The 8,893-nt window shown below is 32.7% G+C and overlaps 1 non-coding gene across 1 annotated transcript; it reads right to left on the bottom strand.

Annotated features, from left to right (window-relative positions):
• Nucleotides 1-564: 564 nt before the first annotated feature.
• Nucleotides 565-668, bottom strand: LOC126007628 (U6 spliceosomal RNA). Its single transcript, XR_007495146.1, has one exon. It is a non-coding gene; the product is annotated as a U6 spliceosomal RNA (small nuclear RNA).
• Nucleotides 669-8,893: the final 8,225 nt, after the last annotated feature.

Here is an 8,893-nt window from a genome sequence, read left to right as displayed (position 1 = left end):
CTTACTATAAATATGAATATAAATTTTAATTAAACCACCTTTAAATATCCAGTAACAATATTGCTCAAGATTATTATTTATATAATGTTCCAACAACCATAATTTCACCAGTAAACATTTACCACCAACGTTTCCATTTTTCCTCCAGCTCCCTCTCATAGCCTTCCTTTTTGGCAGATATTTTTCTTCTCTCTGTTTTCGTCACTGTCTGTATGTATCTTTCTTTTTTCCTTGTGTGCACTATGGTTTGCATACTATTACTGCTTAAGTGCCATGCATGTCATCAGTTCACCTCCATTCAAAGTCCTGTTCTTCTTGGAGTGATTATTTTAACTATCACTTTCATAGTGGCATCTTTTCTGTACTAACTCCAATTTGAAGCAAGCTTCCTACCATGAACCAGTTCTCTTTTTTGTGTCTGTTGTCTTTGGGTCTTAATGACAAACTGCCTTTTTTTATTTCCAAAAAAAATGGAGTGCATTATTCTATATTTATCTCACTCCCACTGATTTTTTTATTTAGTATGTATTTTCTATATCCATCAATGTATAAGGAATTTCATTCACTTTTTTTGTTTGTTTGTTTGTTTAAACGCTGTGTTGCGCAGGGGCCATGCTAATTTTCTCTGTATTGTTCCAATTTTAGTATATGTGCTGCCTTGCAAGCAGCCGATCCAGGACCAAAGGTGGTTGGTTCGAATCCCGGTGTCCCATATGGTCCCCCGCCCCCCGTGCCTGCCAGGAGCTATTTCTCAGCAGACAGCCAGGAGTAACCCCTGAGCACCGCCGGGTTTGGCCCAAAAACAAACAAACAAAAAAAAACAAAAACAAAACAAAACAAAACAAAACAAAAAAAAAGCTGTGTTGCAGCTTTTGTGTAGAATTATCAGGGTTTCTTTATCCACTCATCTGTTCTTGTACATGTAGAGGTTTCCAGATTCTGGCTATTGCTTCAATGAAAAAAATGTTTTTTATGCATTGCATTTTTGAAGTCCTAGAGTATATTTCCAGGAATGGTATTTCTGGGTTATATTGAAGCACAATTTCTACTTTGTTTTTGAGAAATGTCCATGTTTTATTCCAAAAATACTGAACCAGTTAACATCCACACTACTAGTGTTTGAGAATTCCTATTCCATTCATGTGTGCCAGAACTAGTTGTCCTTGTTCTTTGTTATGTGTGCCAGACTCTTTGGCTATAAATGATATCTCATTGTCCTTTATATTTGCATCTCCCTGATTAGTGTAGAGAATTAACGTAGAGCATTTTCTTGATTACTGTAGAGAATTTTCTTTTCATGTGTCTTTGGGTTATTTTTATTTCTTTTTTGAGGGATTTTCTGTTCATCTCATTTCTTATAGATTTTTAACAAGTAAAATTCTAACAGAGCCTAATACATCTTGAATATTTAATCCCTTAACAGATCCCTTTGGGTGAATAATTTTTCCCAATACATGGGCTGTCTTTGTTCCTAGTTATCATTTCCTCTGAGGTGCAAAAGCTTCATATTTTAATGTATTCTGGATTCCACTTGCTAGGTCAATGGCATTTCAACCTTGAAGATACCTTTAATTTCAATGTTATGGAGAGTTCTGTCTACATTTTCCTCTATGTACTTTGTGGATTCGGGATTGATATCAACGTCTTTAATCAATTTTGATTTTATGTTTGTACATGTCATTAATAAGAAGTCTGAGTCTATTTTTTGCTGACAATATTGCTCAGCTCCACTTTCTGAGAAGGCTTTTCTTGCTTCACTTTATATTTCTCACACCATTATCAAAGATTAATGATCATTTGTCTCAGTATATCCAAATTTGTTCTATGGATCTGAGAGTTGTCTTTATACTGATATCATGCTGTCTTAATTACTACAACTGCTTTGTAGTACAGTCTGAGGTTGAGAAAATTGATGTCTTTCATCTTTTTTTAACCTAAGGATTTCTTTAGATATTTATGGGGGAGGGGCTTATTCTTCGATATTAATTTCAGAAGTGTTTGATGTACATGAGTGTTGTTAGAGGGTCTACTTTGAATCTTAGAATGCTTTGAAAAGCATTTCCATTTTAATGATGTTAATGCTCTCAATTCTTGAGCAAGAGATATGATGTCCTCTTTTATTTTTTGAAGCAGTATTTTCTAATATTCTTTGTATGAGCCTTTTACATCTTTAGTTAAGTTGATCTGAGGTACTTGATTTTCTGGGCACAATTATAAGTGATATTTTAATAATTTTTCTTTTCTTTCATTATTTGTAGATAGTAAAGCCATGAAACACTGAGTATTATTTTTGAGTTCCCCACTTTAGAAGTCTATTTTTCTAGAAATTTTGTAGAGTCATGAAGGTTTTCTATGTTCAATATCATATCATCTGTAATCAGAGCTTGAGATCTTCCTTTTCTATGCCTCCCCAAAGCTACTAATTTTTATAATTTATTGTATATAACAAATATTTATAATATCATACATTTAAATACTATTTTAGAAGGGCCCCTGAGTTCAGTGTTGTAAATCTTATTATTTGTGCTCTCAGTGTACAAGTGATTAGGCTCGGCAGTTCTAGAGTATATCAGAAATGCGCAGTTATTACTGGGATTGGATATGCAATGCTAGTTGTTAACATCAGTGCCTCAACATGATAGGCATTTCTCTGTAAGCTAAGATAGCTCTTGAACCAATTTTAATAAGGTTTATAAAAATTATCCTTAATTCTCAAGTAACAAAATCTTCATATTTTAAGATATTACCATAAATTTTTAGTAACATAATATCATCTGCAAATAAATAAAAGATTTCTATAGATGTAGACTTTTAGGTTGATATTGTTCTATTTTTTCTGTACTACTTGAGTCTTTAAATAAAGGCCATATAGTTTTTGACCTTTATTTTCTAAATGTCAACCTTTGAATGCTATTTGCTATTAGAACTTGTAGTATGTATGTTTTATGCTATATGTAGTTTTCTTTTGCTTTGCTTAATACATTTTGAGTAATAAACCCTGGTTTGCCAAGGTAATTTAGTATTTATTTTGATATTTTCTCTATTACTTAAGATTCGTAACTAAATTAAGCAGTATGTATATTTCCTATCCTTGTGCAAACATTTTCTGGACTCTGTAGACATAAAATAGACTCAAACTAGGTCAAAATGGAAAAACATAAAAAAAAGAGAGAAGTCAAAGCAACAACACAGTAGGTAAGACTTTTGTTGTCTTGCATGCCATCATGTTTGATTCTGTAAATGGCTCTATATATGATGCTCTTAGCCTGCTAGGAATAATACCCAAATACTGAGCCTGTAGTAACCCCTGACAAAAGAGGAAACAAGAAAAAATAAAAAGAGAAAGAAAGAAAATGAAGAAAGAGAAAGTGAGAAGAAAGAGAAAGAATAAAAAGAGGCATAGAGAACATCAGACAATGAGGAGGCATAGAGAAGGCCTTGTGGTAAGGCATTGGTTTTGCATGCAAGAAGTCATAAATTTGGGCCTCAATATCATTCCACATGTAAAGTGTAATAGCAGCAATACAGACTTATAATTCAAAAGAAAATCACCCATGTCAGTTAAATATGAACATACATATGAGCACATGCTTAGACAATATCATTAACACATGCATATGTAAATTTTAAAATGTAAATTATAAAAAGGCTTGTGTGCATATTATATATTTTCTACTGTGTTGGTAAAATAGCCATAGTTTTTATAAAACAGCTAATTAATATTCTAGTAGATAAATTTACTAATACAAGAGATGTAAAGGCAAGAGGTGTTTTGCTTATGTATTTAGTGAACAGATAATTGTTCAGTGTTATTAGATTTTAGTTTTAAGGAAAAAAGAGTTAGCTTAAGAGATGGGTAGGTGATATTGAGCAAATAACACCATGATATCTATTTAGAGTATTTATATTTTCATTTATATGAAGAGATTGATTACTGGTGAATATACTGATATATGTGGCTTAGCCTTTGTAAATACTAATGTATTTAACTTACAAAACAGTGTAATTTCAATACTGTCAAGGCTTTATAGGTAAAATGTTATTATACTGTATATTTGTTTTTTATTACTACTACTATATATTACTATATATATACAATATATCTGTTTTTTATTACTATTATTACTGGCAGGCTCAGGAGTAATACCGAATGCCAGGAATCAAAGCCTGTAAGCTACATACAAGTCAAATACCCTTCCTGCTTTGCAGTTACTCCAGCCCAAATTCCTATAACTTCTGTATAGATTTGATTATTCAATTATTATTTCAATGAATGACTAGTGCTTATATAGGAAATTATTTAGTCTTCATACTATTATATTTAAAATATTGCATTGATAAACTTTTACATAAAGTTAATCTCTTCTATTAGTTTAAGGAATACTAATGTTCTTGTATCATTGTCTCTATAACATTTTATTTTCATTTTTTAAATGAAAATAAATTTTCTGAAGTTATTTTCTTATTGATATTAGATCTTTTGGATTATTTCTTATGTTATGTAGAAACATGTGGTCTTGAAAATTTCCTTTTACTTCAGCGCATTGAAATCACTTCTGGATGTACTCAAGGAATCATATGTGGTGCCAGGGATTAAGTTAGAGTTAGCTATATGCAAGACAAGTGCTTTGACTCTTGTACTATCTCTGTAACCCCGATATATCTGTCATTTGTAAATACCTTCATTCCTTTCTGAAATCTGTTTTGTGTTTTAATTCATTTTTACTTGAAATTCCCTTTTATTTTATTTTGACATACATTTTATAATATATTAAAATGTACTTTTTATATAATTGATCAAAAGTTAGAGATCTAATTTTAGAGTTTCTTTAATTTCAGAACATATGATTTTTGACTAATTTCTATTTATTTCACTAAATCCATAATTATTTCTCAATTTATTTGTAAATATTTTATTTATATTGTTACAACATACATATTATTTATCATTTATATACTTAAATAAGAAAGAGGAAGATTTTCTCATTGTCATTTAATACTTTTAAATCACACAATATCCCTTTAGAAAATATTATGGATCTCTTGACTGCACCAATTTTTATGATAAGTGTTTTTATTAAATTTGTCTTAATTTTGGGTATATATAAGGTGTGAATCTTTTTATTAATATGTAATAATGTTTTAATATATTCCCAGTATAAAGATGGTTTAGGATCTATTAACACCACTAAAATGTAAATATGAAACTACAAGTTTACCATTGACTTAATGAAAAATATATAATGAAAACAGAATCTGTGTGTAGAAAAATGATTATTTTAAAATGTCCATTTGAACAATATATCTTAGCATAGGTTGTTTCTTTAATAATTTTCTTACTTAAACACCATGGTTGCAAGGTTGTTTATAATACTATTTTTCATAGATAAATTTGTTCATGATTGAGTTACAGTTATACAATGTAAAAAAAACTTTCACCAGTATGCTTTTCCCGCCACCAGTGTCAACAGTTCCTCTCACCCTTCTTGGTGACCTATTTCTACCCACCTACCCTCTCCCCCTTGCCTCTGTTGCAGGCATTTTACTTCACTTTCAGTTTTTCTCTCTCTTTCTCCCTCTCTTTTCTTTGTTTGACATTGTGGTATGTATTACCCAAATGAAGGGGTGCCATAAATGTTCCTTTCATATTAGATCCTTCTCTGGTTTAACTGCATTCTCCATTCTTTGTGGCAAGCTTCCTACCATAGATTGGCCTACTAATCCTCATCTCCATTATCTCTGGATATCCCTACACTGTCTTTTCCTTACCTTAGATCCCATAGAAAAGTTATATTATACTGTATGCTTATTCATCCCCCTTTGAATAATTTCATTCAACATAACACTTTCTTTGTCTAACCATGTATAAGCAAATTTTATGACTTTTTTATCCTAATGGTTGCATAGTATTCCATTGTGTAGATATACCACAATTTCTATATCCACTCATCTGTTGTCAGGCACTGGGGAAGCTTCCACATTATAGCTATTGTATCTAGTGTTGTGATAAACAGTAGTGCTGAGAAATAATTTTGGTATTGTGTTTTTGTTTTCCTTGAGTATATTCCTAGGAATGATATTGCTGAATAATAAGAAAGCTCAATTACCAGTTTTTATTAAAGAATATCCATATTGTTTACAAGAATAGCTTAATTAGATTGCATTCCTACCAGCTGTGAATGAGTATTTTTTCCCCACATCCAAGCCAGCAATGACTGTTCTTGTTCTTTGTTATGTGTGCCAAGTCTCTGTGGTGTGAGATTATATTACTGTTGTTTTGTTGTTTTATTTTTGTTATTGTTGTTTTGAATTGCATCTCCCTGATGATTAGTGATGTGGAGTATTTTTCCATGTGTATTTAGTTCTTTGTATTTTTTTCTGTGAGAAAATATTTGTTCATTTCTTCTCCCCATTTTTGATGGGTTTTGATTTTTTCTCGTTTAGTCTGCCATTACCATATAGATATAGATATAAATATAATAGATATTAGCCCTGTATCCGATGGTAATGAGTGATAAATATCTCCCATTTCCAACTAGCTTTTATATTCTAGTTACAATTTGCTTTAAGTGCAGAAGCTTCTTAGTTTAAGGTAGTCCCATTTGTTTATCTCTCCCATAATTTTTTTTACCTCTCATTTGGGCTGAGATTTTCTGCCTTAAAGATGCCTAAGTCTCAACATTATGGGGTGTTTGCCTATGTTTTCCTCTATGTACCTTGTGGTTTAGAACTGATATTAATCCATTTTTATTTGACTTTTGTCCATGATGTTAAAGAGATTTCTGCTTTCACTTTTCTGCATGTAATTTGACTCAGGCCAGCTGAGTCAGGCAGCACTGAGAGGGGCTTCAGGGTTATTCTATAGAAAAATGGGAAGGAACAGAACTTCTAGAGCCACAAAGAAAGACATCATCATAAGTTCCACTTCCTGACCTGTGCAGATACTGAAATCTCTAGATAAAGAGGTCTGATTTTATCACCCAGGACTGAGCAGATGTCTTCCATACACCACAAAAGCACCAAGGGGAGAGTAAATGAACATGAAAGGAGTCCATAGTTAATCCCATGACAATATACTTCAAGGGTGGAGAAACCCTGTTTCTCTTAGGCCAAGGGAATTCCTTTTCGAATGACCCAATATTTACTGTGCTTGTGCAAGAGGGAAGAAAAAAAGGCAAAAAGCACAATTTTTTAAATTTATTTATCTAATTTTTGCCGATTTATTTGTTTTGTTGTGGTTATTGAAGTTGTTGTCTTCGTTCATACTTATTTTTTTCTTCTTTTCTTTTCTTCCTTTATGTGCTCTGCCATTTTTTTTTTTTATCTCAAGACCATGGCCTTTAAGTGGTGCTTATCTTTATTGTTGGAGTGTTCACTGGATGTTTTATTTGACACTTCTTTTTGTACTGTTGTGGTGTTCCACTTCCTTTCCCCCCTTCGTCTCTCAAAGCTAGGATGAGAACTTCTAGACTCCGCCCATTTTGGCGTATTTGATTTTTTCCCCCACTTTATTACTTTTCTCTTCTTCAAACAAAAAATCACATAACTTGAACTATCTAGTCCCACCTACCAACTAGAGTGGGAAATAGGGGAGGTACCAAGACCAAACAGGTTTAGGACCACTAAGTAGTTATCTAGGCACAGAGGGGACCACTTATTCTGGCAGCCCCGCGGGTGAGGGAGGAGGTAAGGGAGGTAGGAAGGGAATGGAGGTGGAGAGAGGACAATTCGGTGATGGGAATTCCCCTGATTTTATGTTAATATGTACCTAAAATATTATTGTCAATGATATGCAGGCTACTATGATTAAAATAAAATTATATAAAAAGAAAAAAGAAAAATAGGAGCCAAGAGACTGTGAAGAATGGGAACTCAGATATCAGACACTCTCAAGAATATTCAGAACTGAAAGGCCAGTGAGATAACACAATGGTAGGGTGTCTACCTTGCATGCAAAAGACCCAGGACAGACCTGTGTTCTATTCCCTGGATCCCATATGGTCCCCCAAGTGTGCCAGGCGCGATTTCTGAGAGCAGAACCAGAAATAACCCTTGAGCACCACTGGATGTGGCCTTCCAAAAACCGAAGCAAACAAACAAAAAAAATAAGTATTTATACCCGAGCCTGATTTATTGGGAGTTCTGCTTTATATTTAAGAAAAAATATACATAAAGTATAGTAAGTTGAGGAGATCAAGCGTAATATGTTTTATAGTCATCAGATTAAACATTAAGTGTCGGCACAATATTAGACAGTCATCTAAACATTGTATATATTTTATAAATTTTCAGCGGTTTAACTTACCATAAATATGTATCAGAAAAATACTTATTCTTTCCTCTTAGATATGATTCTTGCTAGTCAAGTATTAATCAACAAAATTAAAGCCCATTGTCTATTAATGCTCTACCATGTAATTATTGTAGAAGGAGAGCAGATATAATTAAAAGTCCAAATATTTTCGTAGACTACACAATACTAAATAGCCAAATAAAATATTATTCTTGATTCTGTCAGCTTGGATAAAATATTATTGTATATTCTAGCCACTTGAGAAAAATATTATTGTAGATCTTACCATCTATTTAAGGTAAGTAGAGTGTGTTCAAGAAATTCTTGTTTCAATGCAAGGGGAAAGGAACACATATTTTTCATGTACTTTGGACATTGTTAGTTCTCTTTATACATTAATGTTTAATAAGCTCATTGTTGCTATCCTGCCAAATGATAACTTAGGGCACAACTAGCCTTTTCTCAGCAGTGTCTGCCAGGACTGCACATCCTTTTTCAGGGGGATACTAGGCAATACCACAACAGTCCTGCTGGTATTCAGCCATCATGCCTGTAGGCCAGGGGCTCTGGAATAATTGACCAGTTTTCCCAACACCAATT

This window comes from Suncus etruscus, chromosome 4 (assembly GCF_024139225.1).
Source record: "Suncus etruscus isolate mSunEtr1 chromosome 4, mSunEtr1.pri.cur, whole genome shotgun sequence".
Taxonomy (NCBI): domain Eukaryota; kingdom Metazoa; phylum Chordata; class Mammalia; order Eulipotyphla; family Soricidae; genus Suncus; species Suncus etruscus.
The sequence above is the reverse complement of the archived record's forward strand: the minus strand, read 5'-3'. Positions and strand labels throughout refer to the sequence as shown.